The sequence below is a fragment of the Phasianus colchicus genome, chromosome 10, assembly GCF_987193195.1.
Source record: "Phasianus colchicus chromosome 10, bPhaCol1.hap1.1, whole genome shotgun sequence".
Taxonomy (NCBI): Eukaryota; Metazoa; Chordata; class Aves; order Galliformes; family Phasianidae; genus Phasianus; species Phasianus colchicus.
In genome coordinates this window covers 2981675-2993864 of record NC_143445.1, presented here as the reverse complement: position 1 = coordinate 2993864, position 12190 = coordinate 2981675, and the positions used below count along the sequence as shown (strand labels likewise).

At 41.7% G+C, this 12190-nt stretch overlaps 1 long non-coding RNA gene across 1 annotated transcript; it reads right to left on the bottom strand.

The window, feature by feature from the left end:
* Window positions 1-1210: 1210 nt before the first annotated feature.
* Window positions 1211-11665, bottom strand: LOC149916520 (uncharacterized). The gene is made up of 3 exons (XR_016469531.1): window positions 11292-11665; window positions 7693-7751; window positions 1211-5339 (listed from the first exon to the last, which is right to left on the bottom strand). It is a non-coding gene; the product is annotated as an uncharacterized LOC149916520 (long non-coding RNA).
* Window positions 11666-12190: the final 525 nt, after the last annotated feature.

The window sequence follows — 12190 nt, the reverse complement described above, 5'->3', positions numbered from 1 at the left end:
CTTGGTTGATGAATGCCAGTCCTTAGGAAAAAAAACTATTGAAGATTTATCAAAAGAGGCGGATGAAGTTGACTCTACGTGAATTGCTCACCACCAGCCCTGACTTTTAGCTGCCTGCAGTTTGATTGAAACACTCCCAGCTGTGTCCAAATGCAGCTCTCAGATACGAGAAGATGATGTTCCTCCCTTCAAAGCAATGTCTTGAACAAGCTTTCTAAAATACCTTTCAGGCTGCCAGCAGTCCTTATACCTGTCATCTAGCTCATAACTGTATTGTTGACATGCTGTCAGCTGGAGTAAGTGCATTCATCTTATTTACTAACTTCTGAAAGCCCGTGGTCTGTCTTTCCAAAACAGATTGAGAAGATTCAATTAAAAATTAACTTCACAACAGAACCCACAAACCACGCTGACACGCTCCCTACTGCCACGAGCAATAGCCACTGTGCTTCAAGTTTACCTTCAGCACAGACTGTATTCTTATAATTTCAGTGAACTCTAGTGGGAAATAGAAGCCCTGTGCAACAAACTGGAGATGCCACAACCATGTATTTTGTTGTTAACACTTCACTTTGGAAGGCTGAGGTAGGTATTAATTTTTTTTATTTACTCAAAGTCAATCTATTATCTAAGGCTCTTAACAGCTATCTTCCTTATGGCCCTGTAGTTGGGTACATGCAAGTGAAGGTTGAAACATTAAAAGGCAGTCCTCTGTGAGAAGTTAGAATCCCAATTTTCAAGCTCTTAAAAGTATTTATAGAATATCAACTTCAGTGCTAATAGGAAGATTTCCATGACCTTGCTCTTGTCAGCATGCTATTTAGAAAGAGAAGCCTGATTTGCAAAGTGTCAGATAAACACAGCTGTGCACATGTGCTCACTTGATTGCAGACTGCATGCACAGCTTTGTTTACATGGGCCAAATCAGCCTGAAATTGCACTTGCAATCCTGTACCTCACCAAGTCAGAGGCTTTGCCATCTGCTGGCTGAAACCTGTCGTGGTGGACACAATTAGCTGACTTTTAATACTAGAGTAAACATACTTCTCTTGGGTTGATGTTACCTAAACGGCTTCTAACAGATGTAAGGGCCGTCAGTTAAACTGAAACAAATCTAGAAAAGGTGATGCTTCAGAAGGTTTTTCTGTTGTCTTACTGAGAGTTGGTCCTATTTATTTAGTAGCAAGTCTATTGCTGTTTTTGGCCCTGCTCCCCTTCCAGAAAGAATCTGCCTAGTGCCATAGGGGAAGCTCAATTGTAAACAGATTGCCTTACTAAGTTCACACTCTGCAGAACCTACCCAAAATTGAACCTTCTGTAGCAAGCTACTCCTCACAGACTCCACATGTAGTCAATACTCACACAAGCTTAGCTCTCTCTGCAGTTTATTTTGAAGCATGCAACAAAGTTTTGAACCAAGCAGTAATCATACAGCACAACAAACTGCATTGTAACACATGCAAGCTCAGATCTACACTAGAAGCAAACTGCTCTTTCATTACTTAAAAATGGAGTTCAGGTGTTTGTACAGAGTGACATTTCCCAGCACAGGTGAATTCCAGGGAAGAACACAGCAAGTTCTCCATGGGACTTGTTACATCTCAACCCAAATGTTTTGCAAAGTATCCCTTGCCCATTTTGTGTACCCCTCTGCTTTCTCCCTAGAATAGTGACAAAGCTGAGTAACTCGGTTTCTAAACATGGTCCTCGTGATTTAGGCAGTTTTTCTGTACTTACTGCACTTCCAGATGTCAGCAGGGAGCTAGAATCTTTTTCTTGGTTTGATTTTGGTATGATGTTCTACTCTAGAAAACCTACAGCTGTTTTATTCTTTGTAATCTGACTTTAAAAATCAATACAAATCAGAGATGTGAAGTTGAGGAAGTGCCACTACCTGCTATTCTGATTGCAATAACTTGCAGTTAAAAATATACACTGCTCTGAGTCAGAGGCTTAAGTAGCATTAAGATCTGGACTTTGATGTCAGATTTCTTTTTTATGGCTAGGATTGATTGGCTCTCAGAAAAAAGGAGGATTAATTGTACTCTGGAAGGTACTTCTGTTCCTCCACAAAAGGAGACAGCAGCAGGTACAGCCTAAAAGTAACACAGAATTACTCTTGGCCAAAGCTGCCAAGCAGGTTAAGACCCAGCATGGAAGGCTGCTGTGCCAACTGCTGTGCCCAGCTGCCTGGCAGCAAACCTGCACTCAGCGTGCACACAGAATGGATCCTTCCTTCCACAAAAAGGGAAACCCCTGAATGTTTAATCTTTATTTTGCATCATGCCCTAGTTTTAGTAATTTCTGTATGGTGGCTCAGTGAGGCCCACTGCCAGGAAGCAACAGCAAGAACCTCGTATGCGTTGACAGAAACAGATTCTTCAGGGTGCTTATAAGAAAAGGCTACTACTAAAGGTTCCTTTGTTTTTATCCTCCCTGAACTATTTACTTTGGTGAGCTGCTGAAGGATTACAGCTGCAGGGCAGCTAGAGAGACTCAAAGGTTAGCAAAAATGAAGAAAGGTCTTAGGTGGGAGAAAAAGCTACCGAGCTGGGCAATGATCTCAGCAGGTCAAGGAAAGTATTGACCTTCTGGTTCCAGAGACATGAGGAATCTGGGAAAAAGTTTGGTGAGTTTTGTTTGTTTGCAACGAGTTAAGATAAAGGCTCTTCTTGTAGTGGGTTATACCGGAGATTTCTGAGAAGCAGCTTCATACTTTGCTGTGGCTTCGTGGAAAATTGGTAGGGCCAATAAAGCCTTACGTTGCTGATCAGCTTTCAGCTGTTCTGACACATCACTTGGTCTAATACATTTCCATACACACAATAAAGAGCTTTCAAGGTATCCAGGAATCACCACTTGAACAAACAGGCCTCAGAGCCAGAGGCTGAGTACTGGGAAGGCAGCAGCAGTTGAATCAGCTCAAGCACAGAATGAAATTTGGCTGCTGTTCCTTTCACAGCTGCACGACCTCTCCTGCTCAGCCCTCCAGCAAAGAGCCTGGGAATGGGGAGACACATCTGAGCAGAACACAATAGGAATATTGTTGCAGCTCCCATGGGGCACCAGCATTGTAGAATATGCTGTTGCACAGTTGGAACAGACTACTGCTGGCCAGCCAATCTGTTACCATGCATTTTTCTTTGAAAGATTTCAGGCTAATAGCTAGCAATAAAAACAGATTCTGGAGTTAAGATGCAGCAGCTTTCACATTCAAACAGAGAAATACTCAAACGAGAGTTCACATCAATGTTTTTATCATCGTGGCGCAGAAGTACAAGTGAAAGCTGATGTTATTAACAAAACAGCAAGCTTTCAAGAGCCTTCTTCAGCAAGAAGAATAGAAGCTTAAGCTCCTTAGTCATCTCAGGAATCCTAAGACCATATATCAATTAAATATCAAATAGTTTCTCACGTATTTCAATCTCAGATTGCAGTATATGGAATAAGGTATGTCTGGGGCAGCTATGAAAGTGATCTTTCCCAGAGAACTTACAGCTGCAGCCCATTACCTTTGGCAGAGGATCTGTCATATCACCAGATGGGATACTCACATTTCTTACTGCCAGGTGACACAACGGGTAACAACCTAATTTAAAAAATATTTTTTAGAGCAGTACTTATCCTAACCTACTAGTTCCCCTATTCTGTAAGCAGGATTTCAAATAAGTGAAGCAGCTCCCTGCTCTTTCTTCAATACTCTGGCAAAAATAGCATTTCACAGTCATGCTCTGCCTTTACATGAATGACACTATTGCTTACAGAAGGATCTAGAACAACCTAACAGACACAAGTAATCCATAAAAATACCAAGATAACAAAGAGAATCAGTGCTATTAGTCCCAACAAATTAAGATGAGCATAAACGAGACTGATTTACTCGTGGAGCAAGAGGAACTGTCTTTTAGACCAGAAACGGGCTAAGCACTCAGAAAGCTGTTTTTGCAAGAATGATCAGTAGTGGTATTTTCTTCCTTACCACTTACAATACATTCTGCCTGCTGGAGACTTGAAATAATGTCAACTTTGAAGGCCACGCATGAGATAGATTACAATCCACAAAAAGTTACAGAAAGAGGCCCCAAACTGAATATCCAGCTTTTTTTCTTTGTCATACAGTTGGTAATTGGTAAATTCCACTGTCACTGGTGAGAATGGATCCTTGTTAGAACAGCAGTCTGATGTATGAGCATTCAGCACTGTCAGGTAAGGACCTCCCCAGACCCAAGAAGTCCAGTTCTACAGAAGCAGAAGTGCAGAACATTTCAGGAGTCTAATTCCATGTGTTCAGTCTAGAAGAATAACCAGATTTTCTGAACTGATCACATTGTTTTTTTTCCACTGACATCCAGTAGTCCTATCCCATCTGGAAATACAGGCTGTCATTTTAGGTGCTTGCATCTAGAGGGTCCATGTTTATGGAAATTCTGATCATTGAAGAGAAAGTCTAGAGTTCACACCATAATGAAAATGACAGCATAAACACCTATATTTTTACTATGTAAAACTCCCTTGCTGCTCCAGTGCCCTCAGCAGTACTGGTCCACTCTTGGAACAAGCCGTTATGATATGCAATACTATGAACATGCACTGAAACAAGTAAATTCATCACTCATGTTTCATATAAACAGCTGCTTAAAATCCATTTCACAGAACCTAGGATAACATCCCGCATATTTCTGGCACAAAGCCCTTAATACAGAAACAACTTATTAAAAACCAGGACTTATTTTTTGTATGGTGGTTCTTGAATTGCATACACACACTGGTGCATTTGGAAGGAGGGAGCAGGATGGGGACAGGAATGGTTGTTCTACTTGCTTTGCATGAGCCAGGATCCACATAGATCCTGACAAAAGAGTTAATTTCACAGTCATGGGTGGCTCAGCTATGTATATTGAATTTGTTTCCCTCGGGGAAGGTATTGAATCTCTCCTCAGGAATTTGGCAGATGGTGGAGCAGTGCTGTTTCAAGATTCATTTACAAGAGGAATGCTGGAGAGCTTGGCTTCTTTACTTCTTTTCCACAAACTTCTTCCTGGATCTATTCCAAGCTTGGCCACAGGCATGACCAAGGATGTGCAGCTCACAAGCGTACAAATTGTTGCAGGTCTTCAAGGCAACAGCAAAGCCTATGCAGACTTGAATGTGCCTCTGCACCTCAACAAAGCAGCCATCAAGACCCAATTCTGCCTTCCTTGGCACAATGGCTTCAGGAAATGCAGTGGAAGTGAACTGGGCCAACAACTTTCCTTGGTCTCCTAAGCAGAATGCTTCAGAACTGATTACATGGATTCATACAAACGTTCCTGTGCTTGTACAGGTTGATCAACACCACTCTGAAACAAGAGATGGACACAGAGGGAAAGCAGGAACCAACTCATACTTCACAACATGGCTCTAACATCACATAAACTAGCATAGAGCAGAGCCTTTTAAACTCATCATTACTACTGTAGGTGTTAGAGGTAGCACTGCTTTAATTACTGTGATTAGTTTTTGCTTCAGTAAACTGTACATAACCCAAACCAGCCTGAGATGACAGGGACATGAGGGACATTGCAGAACAGCTCTGTTCCAGGGGCACAGCAACAGAACAGGTCTGAAGTCACCCTCATCTCCCTCCAGTTACTGGCTGGAGAACAGTTCCATTTTCAGAAGGAGGACCCATCATACTATAAGTAGAGCTGGGCTGAAAATCGCTGAGAAATATGAAGGAACTGCTCCTCCAATACAGCTGTGACAGAACTGAGGTGAGGTGTGCTCCCAGCCACACAGGACTGCTTTACTTCCATACAACAGTTCTCAGAAGTGCTGCATACTGATGTGCTAACAGGAGATACAGAAACCCAAGAAAACTGGTGATGGCCATTTATTCCATGACTTCAAGCATGTTAAAGTACCCTTAGCTCTTTCTAAAACAGAGATGAACCAACGTTCAAAAAAAAAAAACTTAAAAAAAACCCAGCTCTTGTGGGGTGGAACACAACTCACAGGTGATGCAGTTGTGAGGACACAAGTGAAAATCAAAGCACAAAGAAACTGCACAGCTATGTTTAATTGTAGTATTTTTGAAAGTCACTCACGTAAACCAAAGAAGTGAATATTGCAATAAACTTGCTGTATTTCTGTTCCAATGGTCTGAAAAAACAGAGGGCTCTGCCAGCACGCACCTAACTGGGAGCTGACTGGTCTCCACTTAGATACCCTACTGCAAAAAATGGGATCTCATCTGTTTTAGCAGAACTTGGTCCCACCATTTCCTTTGAATTAAAGGAATACTGCTGATTCACATAGCTGTAACACTGTCTCTAATCAACTAGAATCTTCTACCAGCACAAATGTCAGAAGAACTTATGCCTCAATTCTTGACCATATGTCCTCCAAGGACATATTCAGGAGCTAATAGAATCATAGAATGGTTTGGGTTGGAAGGGACCTTTCAGATCCAACCCCCTGCTGTAGGCAGGGACACCACCCATAGCCCAGGCTGCTCACAGCCCCATCCAGCCTGGCCTGCAGTGCTCCCAGGGAGGGGGCATCACAGCCTCACTGGGCAGCCTGCTCCAGTGTCTCACCACCCTCACAGGACAGAATTCCTTCCTAATATCTAATCTAAATCTACCCTCTTCCAGTTTAAAGCCATCTCCCCTCATCCTGTCACTACCTGCCCTTATAAAATGTCCCTCCCCAACTTTCCTATTGGCCCCCACAGCTACTGGAAAGGCTGTAAGGTCTCCCTAGAGCCTACTCTTCCAGATTTAGGAGCTCCAACTCTCTCAGCCTGTCCCCACAGATAAATTTATTTATAATTCAGTTATTCTCTAAAAGAAACAGAGATTTTGTACTCTGCAATTTCACTTTGTGCATCTTTGTGATCTGTTCCTGACTGTAGTGATAAAGTATCATTGCAATGGCTGCACACCATGGACTCCTTAAAAAAATATATATATACACATATATATGGATGCTTGTTAGAAACCAGTACATTGAGAAGTGTTTTTGTAACTGCTTAATACTTGGAAAGTGCATACGTAGTTAATATCACTAATACATTGTTTCAGTGCTTTGGACATCAGAACTCATTATCTCACATAAACTATACTAGTTAACTGTAACATCCTTTAGAATTAAATAGGCAAACAGCTACTGGTCTCATTGTCCTCTAAACAAACCTTTTGCATCTTAAAGATGAGTTGCTTGCTCTCCATCTCAAGGACATTATTTGAGAAGACGTGCTGTTTAAGTAATACCAATTAACATATGTAAGTTGCACCCTTACAGCTGGGCTCATCCACCACTACTTCTCTAAGCAGAGGTCTGCACACCCCACTGCAGCAAGCACGGAAGCCTACATAGGTTATGACACATCTCAAATATACTGGGATGGACACTAGTGTAAGTGCTGATGCTTCTCTACCATTGAGAAAAGGGTATTAAAAGTAAGCTGTGACATTCCAAACAGGCAACTTTTAACGAAGAAAAGCTGCAACAGGACATGAGACTATAATTAAAACATAGGCTGTACTACCTTATACTACAACCCGTACTGTAGGAGAGATCCTGTTATACAGTTCAAGGGTATTCTGCTCACAAAGAAACAAAATTGTTCCTGACACATTCTTGACAATATCAGGTAAAGTATCCATGGATAAACCAACAGACACATACAGAAAGAAGAGCTGAACTCACCCAGCTGGTGAAGAGGCTTTCTTGCTATGCAGCACTCCTCCTCAGGAAGCAGCCCAAATCTAAAAAAAAAAAAAAATGCTTTCCTATCAGTGGCTGGCCTTTATATAAGCTTATGGTGGTTCCACCCTGGGTGCAGCCCTTCTGGTCATGTGGGAAACACAAGTGCACACAATCTGCCTGTGTTCCCTGGGCAGCTGTGCCCCTTCACCTGGTGCTCCATCACCAGTTCAAGCCCAGTCAGTTCCCCTACAAATGGGAATTAGCTTGTCAGTTCTGGGATATAAGTTTCCTTACTCACCTCTTTTCCAGCGGGTTGACAGAACTTGTCTAATTATACCAAAAAAGCCCAAACCCAGATAAGGGGATGAAGGGACCTAGCCAGAAGGCTGTCCCCCCTATTCTTCCAGGACATGGAATAAATTTATTAACACTTTTTAATTTGTGCACTGATATGCAACACAGTGAAAACCACAGGCCTCTCTGTAGTGCCAGCAGCTGTAGCTAAATAAGTCACCAGAACAGAGTCCAGAAGTTATGGAACCTTTTTCTCCCCTCAAAGCACTGGGTATCACCTCTTCTTTACATTTTCCTTTCAGACTATGTTAAGCAGAACAGAGCACTGAAATAATTCTTCCCAGAAAGAGGAGCCATTGGGTGTTTTTCAGACCGAGGATGACACAGCCATAGGATGGGGGTAGAGGCAGTGTGAATTCTGAGCCCTTCTCTAGGGACCTGCCCAGTTTGTGATCTGTTATGTGACCTGTTATGAAACTAGCTTGAAGCTAGATGCACATGCTGTGCTAAACAGAAATTAACTTCTGGTTTGCATGTGGCACACATGGGGCTGCTTCTTGACATCACTAAACCTGCATAGATAGGCATGTGTTTCATTTGAAGCTGGAACATTTTCAGGACTCCTTTTCACTGCCATGTTAACTTATTCATCAAAGTAAAATAATTCCAGCTGCACTTCTTACTGCATCTTGCTTTGAAAACTTCATTTACCTTTCCCTGTGCTTCTTTTTTCTCCTAACTCTGAGTAATGTTGGATGAAAGAGGGTTGGTAGAGAGGAGGAACCTACAAATATTTAGCTAGAGTATCCATGGTCCATTTGGGCTAACAGAACACCAGTATGAAACTTGATTTGAGTTCAAGATCAAATAATTCAAGCAAATTTACTCAGAATTTCCACAGTATCATTAGAATTAATCCCAGCATTTGACCCCACAAGAAAGCTTCCTATCTTCAACTCTAAACAGAAACTTAAGAAAACAGAATCAGCTTGTTTGTGTGGGTCACTTCATCAGTTTTGCTGTTATATTTATGTCTTCAGGTACAATATGCAATTTTAAAATGAGTACCCAGTGATATTATCTAGATGCAGGGGATATTTTAAACTGCATTAGCAAATATTAAAAACAACCTGTCTGTTTTGTTTTCTTCAGGTTTTAACTTGTATATTCATAAATGGTCAGCAAGTAAATGACATGCCCCTAACTTCCCATAACTCATATCAAGAAAGTTCCTTTATATTGTTGGGAATCAAGGCAAAGTTCTCCATCTGTGAGTTACATGGTAAAGTTTTTAAACCATTCAATCCTGGACCAATCTTTTCAAGTAAATAGTCAGGCTTGTTCATATTTCAGTCAAGATGAATCAAATCCCATCACAGAAAGCAGGTTCTGGTGTTTCACAGCAAGATAATACTTCACCTCCCTAACTAGACTTTTAATCCAGCAACTCTCATTTCTAGATACAAAAAATCCTGCTTTAGAAAAATGACAATTTTCTCATTTATACAAATATGACAATCTCAGTAACCGTTCTAACACGACCCTGCATTAGGCAAGCAAAACCTTATCCAGTGCATTAGTTCCATACTTTGTCCTTTGTTTCAGAAGTGAATGATGTTGTCCTATTAGGATCACCACCTCTCTTCTCCTGCAGAATTGTTTTACACGTTTACATACAAAAAACTAGGGAGGGTGAAACAATACGGGACAAAAGCCCAGTGGCTGAGCCATCCCACCCCTAGCTATGAGGCAGTATTCTGCCACAACAGAACAGCTCATTGCAACTGCTGGAATCCCATTTTAAAACACACATCTGACAGGTGCCAGGATGTTACATCACTTCAATCTAAAGTTGGATTAAGAAGTGGTCAACAGTAACACGTACTTCATGTGTGTATATTTAGTTTCAGCTCAGGTTTGTAGAAAGATTTGTGATGAATCCTGAGTGTATCATAAAGGAATCTACAATAGATCAAAGCTTTTCTTGAGTAATATTCAAATTCCTAAGCCCCAGCAGTAACTGCCTTACCTGATTCCTCTGCATATGCTGAATGGACAGTAAATCACAGTAATTACAGACAGAAAAGACGAGTGCCACAAGATTTACAGCTCTGTTTTTCACCTGCTATCCCATCCTTGTATTATGGCCAGATTTGTGGATATTTTATTCTTCATCTTAGTTGTTCCCCTTTCATTTTACTATTTGCAAAAGTTCATCTAAACTAGTGCTGGGTGAGGAGGGGTTGGTAGATGTTCTGTGTTCACCAACAGGAAGCTAAGCTGGTATTTAATGCTGTCTGGTCTGAATGACTGATCTCACATTGGAAGCAAAATATGAAGATATGCAAAATCCTGACAGTTAATTCCACATACTGCTGTATATGATAAAGCAACATTCTGCATAGTGATAGTGATTTCCATGATTTCAGTTTCCTTATTTCCTCTTGGGCAATCTTAGTGCAGTGTCAGATTATGACAGTTTTCATTCCAGTTACGCTCTGTTATTTCTGCACGTCACTATTGAGTTGCCCATGCTTTTATAACATGCACTGTAATGTTGGTGTTACTTCAGCCTTGCAATAAAGTTACAAACACAAAGGCTACTTTATATTGCAAGATGCAATTGCTAGGTAAAACTTGTAGTGCAGTTTAGGCTTTTTGGTTATCCCTTTTATTCTTCAAAAGCTTGTTTCTCTAGTAGACAATGGCTTGTGTCAGCCTTAAAAGCATTGTAGCTTATGGCAAACTGAGAGTGAAATAAGATACTAGAAATGAGGATTCAGCATCACTGCCTTACAGGATCTCCCAAAAGCCAAATTTCTGATTCAAGCATCAGGCACAAAGGATTGTTTTTGCTCATCGATTCTAGGTTAAATTTCCTTAAGGAAATCATTTATCACCATATTTGATTCCCAGGTGTGTAAGACAGAAGAACTAATTGTGCTAATAGTTTTCAGTCTTGGCCGCTTCATTGCAGTTTCACCAAGTATTTTGGTGTAGCCTGCAAAAGACCACTTTGCACCCAAATATTCAAGATGCTAGCAATAGAATCCTAGAAGGCTGGAAAAAAGGCCCTCTAGTTCAACTGTCCATCTCCCACCAGTATTTCCCCACTAAACCATGCTCTTTAGTACCACATATTTCTTGAACCCCACCAAGGACAGTGACTCCACCTCCCTGGACAGCCTGTTCCAGCACCTGACCACTCTTTTGGAGAAGAAATTTTTACTAATATGCAACCTGGTGTAACGTGAGGTTATTCCCTCTAGTCCTATTGCTAATTAAGAGAAGAGGTCAACCCCCACCTCACACAGCCTCCTTTCAGGCAGTTGTAGAGTGTGATAAGGTCGCTCCTGGGCCTCCTCTTCGCCAGACTAAACAATCTCAGTTCCCTCAGCTGCTCCCGTAGGACTTGTGCTCCAGACCCCTCATGGCTTCATTGCCCTTCTCTGGGCACACTCCAAGGCCTCAATATCTTATGTGTAGTGAGAGGCCCAAAAATGAACACAGTAATCGAGGTGAGGCCTAAGCAGTGCCGAGTACAGGTGCACAATCACCTCCTGCTCCTGCTGACTGCACTGCTTCTGATACAAACCAGGTGGCTTTCTCAGCCACCTGAGCACAGTGCTGGTTTATGTTCAGCCAAGTGTTGACCAACATGCCTAGGTCCATTTCTTGCATGCATTCTTCCAGTCACTTTGCTCCAAGCCTGTAGCTTTGCCTGGGGTTTCTGTTGCCAAAGTGCAGGACCCAGCATTTGGTCTTGTTGAACTTCATCCCACTGGCAATCAATCTGTCATCAGCCCAGCAATCAGCCCAGCAATCAGTCTGTCCAGATTCCTCTGTAGGGCCTTGCTACTCCCTGGCACATCGACATTCTTCCCAACTTGGTGTCATCTGCAAGCTTACTGAGGGTGCACTCAATGCCCTCATCCAGGTCATCAATAAAGGTATTAAACATATGCCACTATTCTTCACTTAGGCTAGTTATTTAGCCGATCCATCAGACTTAAACCATCACACATCTATGCTGGTACTGCCCCATCAACTCACTAGTACTAGAGCAATTTAACCCCACTAATGAAATGGTATAGCAACTTCTGCACTAGCAATCAAACACATTTTTTCCTCAGACTTTAATGATGTATTGTGATTCACACAATGACAAGAAAAATGCCAAGACAGAAGTTTAATCTAATTCTCA